Here is a 14,720-nt window from a genome sequence, read left to right as displayed (position 1 = left end):
CAACAAAACAATTATACCCCAAATATCGATGACTCAAAAACAACAGAAGAACGTACGATTTCCTTTTATCGTTGCCGACCACAATCTTTCATCTTCCTCTTCCCTTCTTCGTGTTTCGCTATTCACTTCTGATAACACGAGACTCAAAGAGATCTAACGGTGATGTAAAAAGAAAATATTAAAAGGTAAAACGCTTCAGATATCTGATTTCCAACTGCTGTTGTTTTCTTTTCTACCTGCTCTTTAAGAAACCATATCTGAAGTAATCAGTTCCTCTTGTTGACTCTCTCTATCTCTAGTTTTATGTATCAGTCTTTTCTGTGTTCTACAAATAGGGTTTTACCTCTGCATGCATGTGCCGCATTCTCTAATTAAACATGATTTTACCACCATGTACTGCGACAGACTTCATTAGGATGTGTGTTGAATAGCCTCTCTGCTCCATTCTGCATGGGACATCCCATTCACATGCATGTTATTCTCCGGTTTCCTTTTTCTCACAGCAAACAAATATTTAGATGGAATTCTAATTTTTGATTAACTGACCAATTTAATGTTATTGTTATTACTCATTTTAGCCTCTTGAAAGTGTTCAAAATAAATTCATTAGAATTGTAACAGCAGGAAGCATTTTAGGCTTTCCACCCAAAACTAGTGAGTGTGTGAGCACCTGTGTGTATGTGCTTTGGGTCCGAAAGGAATTGAGAAATCGAGACTGAATGTTAAAATGCTCACCAACATTTTTTTAATTCTATAATTTACTCACCATTATGTTGTTCCTTTCTTTGGGATAACATCAAATATATTTTGAAGAATTGAGTCCAAAAACATTGGATCCTACTGACTTCTTATATAGTCAGGAAGTCTCTTATACTTGCCATGGCTGCATTTATTTGATCAAAACCAGTAATATTATGAAATATAATTACAATTTAAAATAATGTAATATATCCCTGTGATGTCAAAGCTACATTTCCAGCATCATTACTGTCTTCAGTGCCACATGATCCTTTAGAAATCATTGTAATTGGCTATGATGATTTGCTGCTCAAGAGATATACTTATCAATGTTGAAAAAAGTTGTTTCTTTAATGAATAGAAAGTTCAAAAGAACATCATTTATTTCAAATAGAAATCTTTCGTAACAATATAAATCAGTTTACTGTCACTTTTGATCAATTCAATATATCCTTGCTGAATAAAAATATAATTTTCTTTCTTTCAAAATAATAATAATAAAAGTTGTACTAACTAAAACGTTTGATCTGTAGTGTATATATCAAGACATTCTTCAAAATTGTGCTCCACAAAAGAAAGTCATACAGATTTGGAACGGCATGAGGGTGAGTAAATGATGAAAGAATTTTCATTTTGGGGAGAACTGTCCCTTTAAGTGGTGACAAATTGAAGAATGCAAAATTTCGTTTTTTATCTCCCTCTTTCTCTTTGCGCCGTCCATATTCGTTTTCTGTCTCAATGTGGCTGGCAAAAAAGAAATTTCTATAATTGAGCAGTACAGAACATGTGCCCTCCCCGCTCCAAGATGACAGATGGATTATAAAAACTTCAAAGGCGAGCATTTGGAGCACCAAGGGAGAGATGGTAGGTATTTGAACTATCATTCTTTACCCAGGAGACAATGGCTGCCTGACATGCCGTATACATCAAGAAATAGTGCAACCACATAGACATAATCTCCCTCTCTCTTGCTCTCTCTCCCTCTCTCTGCGATACATTAAACATCCTGTTATGAGTAACTTTCAGTCAGGCACAAAAAGGCTAAGGAGGGTTTGTAAGATTAAAAACAGTTCACAGCACACACACTATTGGGAAGACCTTCGCAACTGCTATATAATGTGACATACACAGGCATAAACAGCAAATTAACTTGTCATCCACAGCGAGAAGTCACTGAATGTTGTATTAGTTTTAGAGTCTATTTAATGAAACGCTACACTCATGAAGGCTATAGCTAGAGGAGCATTTGCCCCCCTGAATGAATCCAGCAGCCAGTGAAAGAGAGGTATAGTGCTATCCGTTTCTCTCATCCTCTGCCGTGCTTTAGATATGGTTGTGATCTATTAAAAAAACATGGCCATCTGTCCAACTTCCTTCAGCACAGAGGCAGCCTATGGGCAAACTACTTTTAATAATATAGAGACAAGATGTGGGAATGCCACCATGCATACCTAATGAGAATATCTAGATCCCCTGCTGCAAATCACTATACTGATTCTTATCCAAATCTGCCCCGATGTGAACTTACTTGCTTTTGTTTCTGGTAAAAAACACACACACACATACACACACACACACTTGCAATAGAACACAATCTCATTTGTTCTGTGACTGTCAACTCTCGGCTTTAAGGATTCGTCTGTAGATTTTAACAGTATAAGTGAATTCTCAGTTGTTTTCTTAAGATTTTACTGTGCTTCCTTCCAGTTAATTGGCACTTTTGTGAGGCACTCACCTTTCTATGAGACACTTTGCTTAAAAATAAAATATAAATTTAAAGTAGCATTGTACATGGACACAAGTATGGAACTCAATGTGTAAATCACACAAAAAAACTAATCAAAACTGAAAAGTCAACATACACAAATGTTTGATAAAGCATTCCTGAAATCTAGGCCCACTGAAGCAATCACACATATTCATCCTTGATTTATAAAGCTGGTTGACGTTAAGCCTCGAGTTTGTGCTAAGAGGGCTGCCCTTTGACCTTTAGGATAACCCCAGTTTGTTTGCGTTTCTGTATGAGTGCGTGTGGCGTCTGCAGTGGAGCATGTAGTAACGCTTTTCTCCGACTGGTCACCTTTTCAATGTCCATCAGGATTTCCTCACTAATCCCAATGGATCATCCTATCAGTGCTTAAAGCATGTTTATGTGTAATGGAATCCATCTTTCTCGATTCATCCCACTCCCCCTGCTTCTCCCTCTGCTTTCTTCCCAATTTTTTATCCATTTTCCTTAGGCCTGTTATCCAGTTTTGAGAGCAGAGTGGTCAATAAAATCTAAATATATGTGATTTTACACATTTTTTTTATATATAAATATCTTTGTGAAAGAATATAAAAAAAATAATATATAATTGTATATTAATAAATATATTATAGAAATATAGAAATAATTATTATAGAAAAAAATATAGAAATACAAACACTAATGTTCAAAATGTTTAAATCGTTATGAATTATTTTTTTTTTTTTAAGAAGTCTCTTATGCTCATCAAGGATGCATTTGTTTAATTAAAAAACAGTAAATACAGTAATATTGTGAAATAGTATTACAATTTAATACAATTGTTCAGTCTTCAGTGACAAATGATCCTTCAGAAATCATTCTAATAGGATGATTTGCTGCTCATTTCTTATTATTAATCATTTAAAAAAAGTTGCGCTGCTTAATATTTTTCTTTGATTAATGAAAAGTTTAAAAGAACAGCATATATTTGAAATCATAATAATAATGTACATGTCCTAACTACCACTTATGATCAGTTGAATGCGTTCTTGCTAAATGTCTTTACATATAATATTTTTAAAAATATATTTCAACTGACACCATCGAGAACTAACGCTACTGATAATAAGCCAAGCCGCCACACGTATCATCAGATAGGCTATGATCTCAAAATGCCAAATATCTGCCAACATATCTGTCATTCACTGGCTGTGATAAACTAATATTTGTCCACTGCACTTTCACATATAGATTTGTTTTTTGTTAAACCCATGTATCTATCATAAATGCTGCTATAGTGAGTTTTGCAACACTTCCTCTCCAAAAGCAAGAATCCCTGTGCAATCTTTTACCTTTAGCTTCCCAGCTCCTCTCAAACACCTGCTCTATTCCTCCACACAGTCCCATGATGCTCTCTTCTCTCCAGCTATTTCTCACTCTTCCTAGACTGCGTCCGAAATCGGATACTCTCTTGGGTAGGTACTTATTTTGAATATGTAATTACTTTAGGACCGCTAAAAAAGTATGTTCTAAATAGTGTCTGTAGCAGGAATATAATCCGGACGTACCACATTCGGCATGCTGTCATTATCATATGACCTACCAGCTTATGTCGCTTCACTGCCATTCATAAATCCTCTCCTGTGGCCTCATGGGATAGTAAAGTGTCCATCGCATGCAAACTTCAGAATCTTGCCGGAAGTAGTAGGTCATCCGGGTACTTTTTGTCTACTTTTTTATGAGTACTGTGAATTTGGACATACTTCTTTTGTCACATACTGTTTTTCACCAACTATATAGTAGGGAAGTATGCGATTTCGAATGCAGCCCTAGGCTTGGAGGTGTGGAGTACCTCCCCCTTGCTCATAACTAACTGACTACACTGATTAAAAGCGCATTTGGACAGTAGAGAAAGAACCAGACCCGGCCTCCATAATTAAGATCAGTTCCGAGATTACTCACGACAACAAAAGTGTGGAAAGCGGGAATCCTGCGGCCAGGGCGAGAGGATGAAACAGAGGAGCATGGGACGGGGCAGACCCCTCATGTGCCTTGATCAAACGTCCAGTCGAGGGGAGACGGACCCCCACGGCTCCCACCTCACAAGTGCAACATGAATGAATCCTGCTCCACATATCAAGCCGACACATAAGTAGGAGATATATTCAGTGCAGAGCGGCAGACGGCATTTCACACATGTACACACACGGCAATTTCACAATAAATCCCAAATTAGAGAGAAAGAAATAACAAAGTCCTCCCAAATAAAGGCGCTAACACACAGACACATAGCACGGGAGCAAACAAACATTTTCGTATGCAATAACGCAAATACACACACTCCATTTTGGAGTAACAATGCTGCAGGTGCTGTTCAAGTCTAATGAAGACAAATAAACGTGCGAGAGTGCCTAGAAGTCACATAATAACAAATAAAGATCAATACTTCTCAGAGGAGAATTATTAGCCAGCTTTGTGAGTTTTAGCCAAAAGCCTCTGGGTGTGATTTGTTCTGTCTCACTCATAACTTCCCTTTTTCACAGCAGACACAGAAACCCCACATCACATTTCTCTTTCTCTCTTTCTCTCGTGCGCGCTCTGTTACGGCTGTGGTTAGGGTGCTCACTGAGGCGTTGCGAGTTAAGTGGCCTGCCCAGAGGGAGCGTGGAGCTACGCCGTGGCCCACCTGGGCCTTGATCCCGAGACCCCCTGCGGTCAGAGGTCCATCTCCTTAACTGTTCCTCGGCAATGCTTCGCATTACCCCGGCCGTCCTCAGCCTCCAAACCCAGCGCGGGAGGCCATTAATATAATCACAGGGATGTAGTGTGCGCCGGAGAGCCCCGAGGCTACAGCAATCAGCAGGGCTGAGTGAGGGCTAAGAGAGACTGAGGGGAAAGAGAGAGAGAGGAAGAAAAATATATAAACCGAGGGGAAAATCTCACATAGCTTCCCCGTTTGGCTCGTGCAGAAACGGGATCGCGTCGGATCATCATTCCTGGAGACGCGGGATGAGAGGGGGGCTGAGGTTTGCACTTTAAAGGGGACCTCCCAAGACGGAGAGAGATCGGGGGAGGGGGGGGGATCATGAATCTTCTCTGCCCAACCTTAAGCCTCTCTAGTTAGTTGATCTAACGATGACTGGTCACAGTACCATCATCATGCAAATTTAAACAGAGATGATCTTTTAGCCGCCTGATGAGGGGGCCACACATACAGGAAAAGTGTTAATGATCAACACCAGACCACAGGCCCCTTCCTCTGTGCAAATCACGTCATCGCTGGCTCAACTTGTTATGAAAGTCGCTCTCGCTCTGAAAAAAGCCGATATCCATAATGTTCTGATTAGCGTCGTGAAATTAATTAATCCTTAAGCATCTTAGCGAAATCCAACCCACAATTACATGTAAAAAATCTAAACTATAAATATCGTGCTTATATTTAAAAATTGAATTGACACCATTTATGTGAAATACACATGCTTTCAAATGCAAGCAGGCCACAAAATGAGGAGTCAAAGTCCATTCTGCTCTCCCAAGAAATGTCTAGACACAGAACATGTGCTGTAAACGTACACTTCCAGTACTGTTTAACTTGAACTAAAAATGTGTTTCCCTACAATAACGTAAACAGGTTAAATCTTGTACCAGTTCTCTTGACCTCGGAAAGTTAAAAAGGATGTTGGCGGTTGATCTGACACAAAGAAGTCGTGCGTAAAAACTTCCAGAAGTGTAACTGAACTCTAAGCTGTCCTTTCTGAACATGCCTTCCATTTTTTTCCAGCCTCCAGTCATGTGGGTTTGGAGTGGATTGGAACGTCCACATTACCACAGGCTGATCTATACTGACAGCCTTATTTACAAAAACGTGGGGAAAAGTAACAAGGCAAGTTACCCCACACTCTCTCCTTCACTCACTTAACTTAGCTTTCTCCCAATTACAACGATTGGCACAGACGCCATAACAAAAGAGATGAAACGGGCAACTTAAGAGACAGACAACAACACTTCGTGATCAAGACTGAAAAAAGGGAGCAGGCGAGAGAACAAAAACAATAACAGACAAGAAAGGGGGAGAGGGAAAAGAAGCTGATTTGTGAAAATCGGCGGAGATTGTGGGAGAAGTGTTATGGGTAAGCGTCAGCAGGAGGGGAGAAACACATCTTAAGACTTAAAAGGTGTGTAAAGTAAGCTGAGCATCGGGGGAATTCTCTCTGAGAGCCCCTTTAAAATTCACCTCTGTATTAAGGCAGATAAATACAGGCAAATTCCCCAAAGTAAATACTGTTTAACTCTCACCTTCAGCAAGAGTTACTTAAAGTGCTTCTCACAGGACTGACAGCCCTCTACAAACAAAGCAACCAGGTGGCTGATAGCAAATGTGTATATATGTGTACAGGATTTAAACAATGCAATTATTCCCATACAAAAGTTAGTCAGCCCTCCACCACAAGCACTGTAATAATACACATACACAAATGAATCCTTTTATGATCTTACAATGTTCAATTTCAATGACATTCAAACAATTGAATTATACAGAGAGAGAAAAAAAAAAACCCTGTAATAAATAAATAATAATTAAACAATTAAACTAAAAGACAAAATAAATAAATAATTATTATTTAGATGCATTTTATAATAATAAACCCAATTTGTCATCTATTCAAAGTGTGATATTCTCTTTTAATTAAAATTGAAATTGGACCTGTCCTCAGCCTTGGCCCAGAGTGACAGAAATGAGCAGAACTAGGCATATACTTCATATTTATTCTGAAGGGGAAAAAACTGTAGGCAGGTATGTGTACTCTTATGACACCGCGGGTCTGAAGATGTGGCATTGCTGGTGTGGCTAGAGGGGTGTGGGGCGGACGGTCACAGAGGGCCATGTGTTCAAAGCTTGGAACGCTCATTAGCATTCGGACCTATTTATTTACTTTAAGATCGCAAGAAAAACAGTACAACTCTATTAGAGATTTTGGAGGAGATCTCGGTTGCATGGTGTTTAAAGTCGCTCAATATTTGCAAAAGAGCCTTTCGAGTGAAAGATGCATTCAAATTTAGAAATATAAAAATGTCAAACAAAACACTGAGGAAAATTACTAATAATAATAACACTCGGTGTCATGGGTTTCACCTACAATCGTTCATTTAAAAGAATTGCAATTTAAATAACAATAATAACATTGAATTGTTTAAAGTATATTAATTCTATTCTACAGAATCAAACTCTAATATTAAGGTCAGATATTGAACGATATGGCCCTGATGTGACCATGATTCAGTTCAAAGTAGCAGGACAGACGTGCAGAGGCATTAAAGAGCTTTGCAAACAGGCGGTCATGTCCCTGACTGATATCAAGCGGCAGTTATCAGCACTGCCACACACAGATCTCTCACAGCCTTTTCAAGAGCACAGCACAGATATGTTAAATACATCACCCTCTCTCTCTTTCAACATCTCTATCTTTCTCTCTCGCTCGCTCTCTTTCCTAGTGCCAGTGCTTCCCTCTTTCCCCCCCATATGCCATCTCTCTCTCTCTCTCTCTCTCTCTCTCTCTCTCTCTCTCTGGTTAGGAGCTGCTAATTCACAGGGTCTGATCTGTCTGTAAGGCTGGAGACGCCAATGCTATCATTATCAGCCAATTCAGCCAGCCGTTAAATGGAGGAATCAGGAGACATTTGCTCTCCTCCACTATCGCAATGACATCATTACCGGGAGAATCAACAGCACAAGCACTCTGACCGTGTGTTAGTATGATTCTGCAAGTGTGTGCGTGAGCGTCTGTGTGAGTGTGGTGTGTGTAAAACATAAAAGGGTCGTATTCAGGGGGAAATTAGGGGGGAGTAAAAATAACATGAGCCTACCTGTGAGATACCAAGGACCGGGACACACTGTCAGCTGAAAGTTCCTAAGTGCAGAGCGTGGAGAGATATAAAAAAAAAAAGAGGGAGAGAGGGAGAAGGAAAAAGAGAGTAAGTGAAAGAGTCGTTTGCACATACAGGGTAAATGGCAGCTCGCCGCTAGCTGTGGCACTACTTTTGCTTTTTTTTTTCTCCACACCCTCCCTCCCTCTTTTTCTGTCTCCTTTTGCCGCCCCTCTCCAACATTGCGCTAATAGCCACCTGTGAACCACGCAGCCATATGATCCACTCCCAGGCCTCTGGAGTGGAGTCACCTCTGTGTTTTTCGGCCCCCTCCTCCAATGATAAATCATCATCGTTTAGCTAATATCCGTTTTTAACCTCTCTCCCTGATTAACAACACTCTTCCCCCCTGGATACAAACCACTCCTGCTACAGTGCAGCTAAACAGCTCGCCCCTTTTCCTTTTTTTTTTATTTTTTTTTTTACCCCGCTCTCTTTTTCATATTCCTTTGCTCTCAGTTTTTCTTTCCTTCACTTTTTAAATTATAGGCCCTTCAAAGATAGGACAAATAACATTTCATTAACCATGACTGTCACGTCTGTTCGAAAGGGTCACTATCAGCGTTTTAACCTTCAACTGCTCAAGAACAGGAAGAAAAGACACATGCATTTTAATTAACCAATAAAAACAATTCTAAGTCACAAATCAGCCAGAAACAGATGTTATGGATTATAGAGTGTCTGGAAACACATAAATATATCTGTGTAAAATCGTTGCGGTGATTATGCACACAAAGCTACAGAGATTAAAAACGAAGTTTTGAGCTTTTGATATGGCACCCCTAGTGGAGGGGGCGAAAGAGAGACTCTGCGCAGATCTGACTGGGAATTGTCAAAATATTTGCAGCAGAGGAATTCCAACATGCGAGCGGCTTGGGCTTCCCTACAAAGGACCCATCTTCCCTGAGTAACAAGTGGAGGGAATGAGTGCCGACAGAGAAGCGAAAATCCCTCAGGCTAAAGAAATCCAGCTATTGTAGTAATAACCCCTGAGACCTGGCTGAGTATGTATAGCTTTCAGAGGTACTTCTCATCCTATTTGTAGCCCCGCCAGTGATGTATGTGTGCGTGCCTGTCCTGGTAAGTGACGGGATGTACATAACGTAGGTCACTTCACTGCTCATGCGCTGCTTTAAACAGGCTCCTTTTTTTCCATGTTCTCTCTCGTTTTTGTATTATTTTTTTTTAGACAACTTCCCACCACAAATACTCGCTGGGGTTTGCCTATAATACTATAATGTATTTTTTCATCTCTCTCCTCATTTTTTTCCCCTTTTTTGTTCCACAAGGCAAGTTTCATTAAAGATCCAATTATGCAAATCAGGTCCTGAAGAGCCAGTTGAATATGCAGTATAATAGTGTACCGTAATAGTTCAACACAATATACTGCATCTGAGGCAGATTTACGAGGCAACATAACTGCTACGCCTCCGTCCTTTGGAGAAAACCTCTTGATCATAATTAAAGGTGCAGGGTCCCTCTTTACTTCTCAGTGGCGTCCATTTTAACCAGGCTGCCCTCCAGGGGGCTGCCATCCCTCACACTCGGGGTGGATGGTGCACCCGTTGGGGTCACGACCTGGAAACAGTTCAAGGGTAGGCGTTGTTAAACTCCCCCAATTATCTGGAGACATCTTGTAACAGAGATGCCCTACGCTCTAACGGCGGACCACCCAGCCATCAGAATTATCTGCCACTATTTTTGGTGCCTTTGCAGCACTGCAAATATTTACCACTATTTTAAGAGCTCGGATTAGAATGCAAAACAACATAATAGCATGTGCTTAAGGCCAGTGATTGACAGGAAGTCGCTTGTTTGTGCAAAGCCCCTGTCTACTGAGATGACATGGCTGTAATTTTGTGCTTCTCACCAACTGAAAAGCCCGCCGTCATGTTAGACGGTGCCATATAGCACATGGGAATTACTTGTTTGTTTGTAATAAAAAGTTAGCTTAATTTTTCAGCAATTATCAAAAAAAAAATTTGGGGTGTGGACCGCTAAATAGGTGTCCCATTTCTGGAAAAGGAGTAAGGCCGTAGCCGAAGGCTGACCATGTCTCCCAAGGCTGTGTAAACCTGACCGATTCAACACTCTCCATAATGACCAAATGTCCCACAGCCTTTCTTTACTCTCTCTCTCTCTCTTTCTCTGAGATGTGTGAGAGAGTGTGAGCATGTGTGTGGTGTTGGAGGGCTGAATTTTGTCCACCAATTCCCTCTCCCCACAGGAGAGAATTATGAGAAAGGGGGGGAAATATTTAGAGGGATACAAAACATCTGCACACATCTGTTCGGCTCTGTCATCTGCGCATGGGCTAACTTTAACTGTAACGTATGCTTCCCTTCCAATGCTCGATATTCATTGCAGCGCCATTAGTCTATCTATATATTTTCCTCATGGAAAGTGCCCCAGGGTGGAGTAGAGCAAGGACCCTCTCTCTCTCTCTCTCTCTCTCGCTCCGTAGACAGACAGACGCTCCTTCTGGTGGCACCCTGGCATGAGGCAGTGGAGACAAGATCATCCGTCACCACCTCATCTGTCAGGGCACTCTTTATTCTTAGATCACACACTGACTGACGTCTGTGATTAGCCCGCTCAAAAACTTCCACTCCTCTACCCTCTCCCCTCTCTATCTCTCTCTGTCTGTTTCGAATGACTACGAAAAGCCTTAGAAATCATCACTCATTTATAAGTGACATGTGCATAACGAAATGTCCTTATTCCACTATAATTATTTGTTAAATACAAAAGTTGACATCTGTCAGTAACCGAACATTCCCATTTATATTACGTAAAGTGACATGCTGAACTGTGTCTTCGCCTGTACACAGGCGAATATTGAATGACAGGGAATTATGCGCTTAATCAATTGGAGAGGACAGGCATAGGAGTAATGTGAGGCACTCTTTTTCTAAATGTACTTTCAGAGGATGGTGGATTCTATAGTGACTGGTACTGAACCACACCCATAACATTATCCTGAAAATGTGGATGTTTGGAAATAATTTCACTTACAATATTATGGGAGGGAGGGAGGGGGAGGATTTTCAATTTATTCTACACTCTTAAAAATAAAGGTTCCAAAAACGAGTTTTCACAACAATTCCATTGAAGAACCATCAGTGAGCAGTACTTAAAATAACCTTTTTTTTTCTCAGTGTAAATAATATTTTAATAAATCTAAAGACCACAATAAAGAACTTTTGTACAATGGAAAGGTTACATTAATGTTAAAAGTTATTTATGGAACCATCAATGCCAATACAGAACCTTTATTTTTAAGAGTGTGCTTTTTTTGAAAAAAGAAGTTAACATAACCTTCCTAATCAAGGTCACTAACATTACTTTGTCAAGCCAACAGCATCACGTAAACGCCCCCAACAAATAAACATGACACTCTTGGCGTTTAGGGATTCTACTGCCACGACGGGAGAGGCCTGAGACTTCGGAGCAGGAGAGGAAGGGAATGAGGGCGACGACGGGGTGGAGGAGCGAGGTCGGTGTCTCCACATCACATATCAATTAATACCTAAACGCCACGGCCTTGCCTGCCATACCGTCCCCCCTGAGTTGCCTGGCTAGGGCCCGGGCATCTGGAAGACAATTTCCTCCAATTAAAAGGAGCGGGGAGGCATTTAAGTGTGGAATGGCTGTTTGATCAAGTCTCCAAGGCTCAAGCACAGATCCAGCCGGCTGAGCTGGAGACTGACAGGCCTGGAGACAGAGAGAGAGAAAGAGAGAGAGTGCCCGTTGGCACTGCCCTGGTGAGGTGCACTTCCACACACCGGGGTTTACTGGTGACGGCGGCGGCGAGCATGCAGACCTAGGGACACACTAACGCTCTCGAGCGCTGCCAAGTTCTGCCACACAACACACACTTTCCCTGCCGAATGAGTGCAAGACGCATATGTAAATGAGAGCGTACACACCAGGGAGGAGACATTTTGACAGGATTGGCTTGGTCTGTTTAGCCCCATCGAACTGCTATCAGTTGCACTGGCAGAGTGTATTCACAAGAGTCTTCATAACACCCTCTCTCTCACTGCATTTAAACGAGTTTGATATTTTTCCTCCCCCCCCAAAAAAATAAAAAATTGTCTCATAGATGATAAATTCTATGTGAGCATGATATACATTTTCAGCTGATAATGTATTTAAGACCACAAAAAATAATAATTAATTAATAATAAATAAATAAAAAAACAGCAGCAATAAGCAAAAATTGCACCATCAACACCTCTACGACTGTGGGTATCCCGTGCTGCAGCTATTTTTATTATTTTGCTAATTAGTAAAATATTTTTAAAACAACATGCATTATTTAGCATCAAACTCTAGAAACCATTTTTATATTAGCCTATAATGAAAAACAATTAAAGCTTGCTGTTAAATAAATCAAGCATCTCACTCAATACAATAACCTTAATTCGGATGGCCTATCAATTGTAAACACACACTATGCATGACTATTTTCTCTCTCTTTCTCACTGTCCACATTAATCCAGCTTACTGTTTATTGATTAATTTATTTTAATTCATAAAGGGGCTTACAAGGCTATATTTGTGGTCATGTTAATGCTGGCCTTTCAAATGAATTGTGTGGGATTCTGAAAAGAACGTGTGACTTGCCTGCATCACAACGTCATTTCAAATCAGAAAAATGAAAAGAGCTGACAAAAATGTCTACGCCCAGACACTATTACAGACATAATATCCGTTAAACAATGACGGTACATCTGTGCCGCCTGCTATTTGTCCCTTTCCATGAACAATGAACCTGAGGAAAAAACAGTTATCTCATTTCAACATAATGAAAGATGCATACAAACTAAAAGTAGCTGACTGTGTGTGTGTGCGTGTGTGTGTGCGTGTGTGTGTGTGTGTGTGTGTGTGTGTGTGTGTGTGTGTGTGGTTGTGTGTGTTTAATATTCTTTTCCATAAGTAAAAGTTCTGGGTCATCTCATATAAAGTGACATGAGAAATCTGCACCTGGATCTGAAGGCATGAGACAGCAAATCAATTTTGCTAGATATATAAAGACCTTTCATAAAGAATTAAGCACCTGAAGTGCACGCAATAGATGCCTGATGCAATGTGTCCTATTATAATTCTGACCCTGGCAATGTTATAATTTGTGAAGTATCAAAATATGCGTAAAACAATGAGCTGAATGATTTTATTGTGTGTCGAAACGCAGCTCACAATCATGCCAACATACAACATTTTATCTGTTCTTCAATTATTCCCGCACTCCCGCGCGCATTCCTATCCTAATCTCCAATTCATGCAACTTTCTTGTTCTTTTTCCTCCGTAATACATCATTTCCCCAAGCGACAATCTTCGCAACAGTCGTTCAAATCTCCATTTCCAGGGGAGATGAGCGTGTTTTTTTCCCGCAGATAAAAAGGTTTTTAAGTCTGATATGACATTTAGCCCTCAGTTGTTGAATGCCATCATAAGGCTTCTGTTCATAAGAGGTCGATCACAGCACAAAATGGCAGGTCTCACCGGCTCTTCCATCTCACAAGTTTTGACACATGGCATGCACCGGGTAACTTTGATCCTAATTCTCCAACCGATCTGTGTTCACTTCAGCTGAAATCCTAAACGCAAAACCCTTGGGGCTGAAGTGAGAAAGTTTGAGCAGAGATTTGAGGAAACTTTCTTACAGCTCCATATCTCTGCCTGGCCAGCACGAGCGAATCTGGTGCGCATCCCTGGAAAGCTTCTATCCACCTTACAGTAATAATGCACGATGTGTCTTTACACTTAATTAATAAAGTTATCCTTAGAAGAGCCAAATATAAGATACAACGGCGTGTTCTTCCTTTGGAACAAGTTAATCTAAGCGCGTGCAATGGCTTCCAGCAACGCTTTCGATAAGAAGCCGTTTTATTATCCGGCGCGACAACGTTTTAGACTTTTAACATTGCATGTATTTCAATCAAATAGAGAAATATAATAACACACACATCATTAGCACAAACTGACTTTTAGAAAGCGAATCGAGCGAAAACCACCCGCGAATCCACTACTGATCTAACCACTTCTTACCTTTAAATTCATCCGGACGTCAAGACGCGTTGCGAAAGAATGTCTTCATTAAATAATAAAGCATGTCCACATAATTGAGCTGATCATTTTCTTATACTGCTGATGGGGTTAAAGTATATAGTCTACACAAACACACACACGCGCGTGCTTCGGACCTGTTATGATCGTCCTCTCGCGAATCCGTTTCCCAACTGTTCCTCGCGCATCCCGAGTGATGAAAAAGCGCCTTTGAGTTTAATCTCAATATAAACGCGTTCATTGATAGCGATCGGC

At 40.6% G+C, this 14,720-nt stretch overlaps 1 protein-coding gene across 4 annotated transcripts in view; it reads right to left on the bottom strand.

Moving 5' to 3' along the window:
* The window catches only part of znf536 (zinc finger protein 536), a 179,680-nt gene that overhangs the window by 164,002 nt on the left and 958 nt on the right, over nucleotides 1-14,720 (bottom strand). For 3 of the 4 annotated variants that reach the window (XM_084403854.1, XM_084403856.1, XM_084403858.1), the window contains exon 2: nucleotides 8,333-8,376. The gene's annotated coding sequence lies outside the window, so the exon portion shown is untranslated. Of the gene's footprint in view, nucleotides 1-8,332; nucleotides 8,377-14,447; nucleotides 14,665-14,720 lie in introns of those variants that run through there. The other variant, XM_084403855.1, reaches the window with a different exon arrangement.

The sequence above is a fragment of the Rutilus rutilus genome (assembly GCF_951802725.1).
Source record: "Rutilus rutilus genome assembly, chromosome: 3".
Lineage (NCBI taxonomy): Eukaryota > Metazoa > Chordata > Actinopteri > Cypriniformes > Leuciscidae > Rutilus > Rutilus rutilus.
The sequence above is the reverse complement of the archived record's forward strand: the minus strand, read 5'-3'. Positions and strand labels throughout refer to the sequence as shown.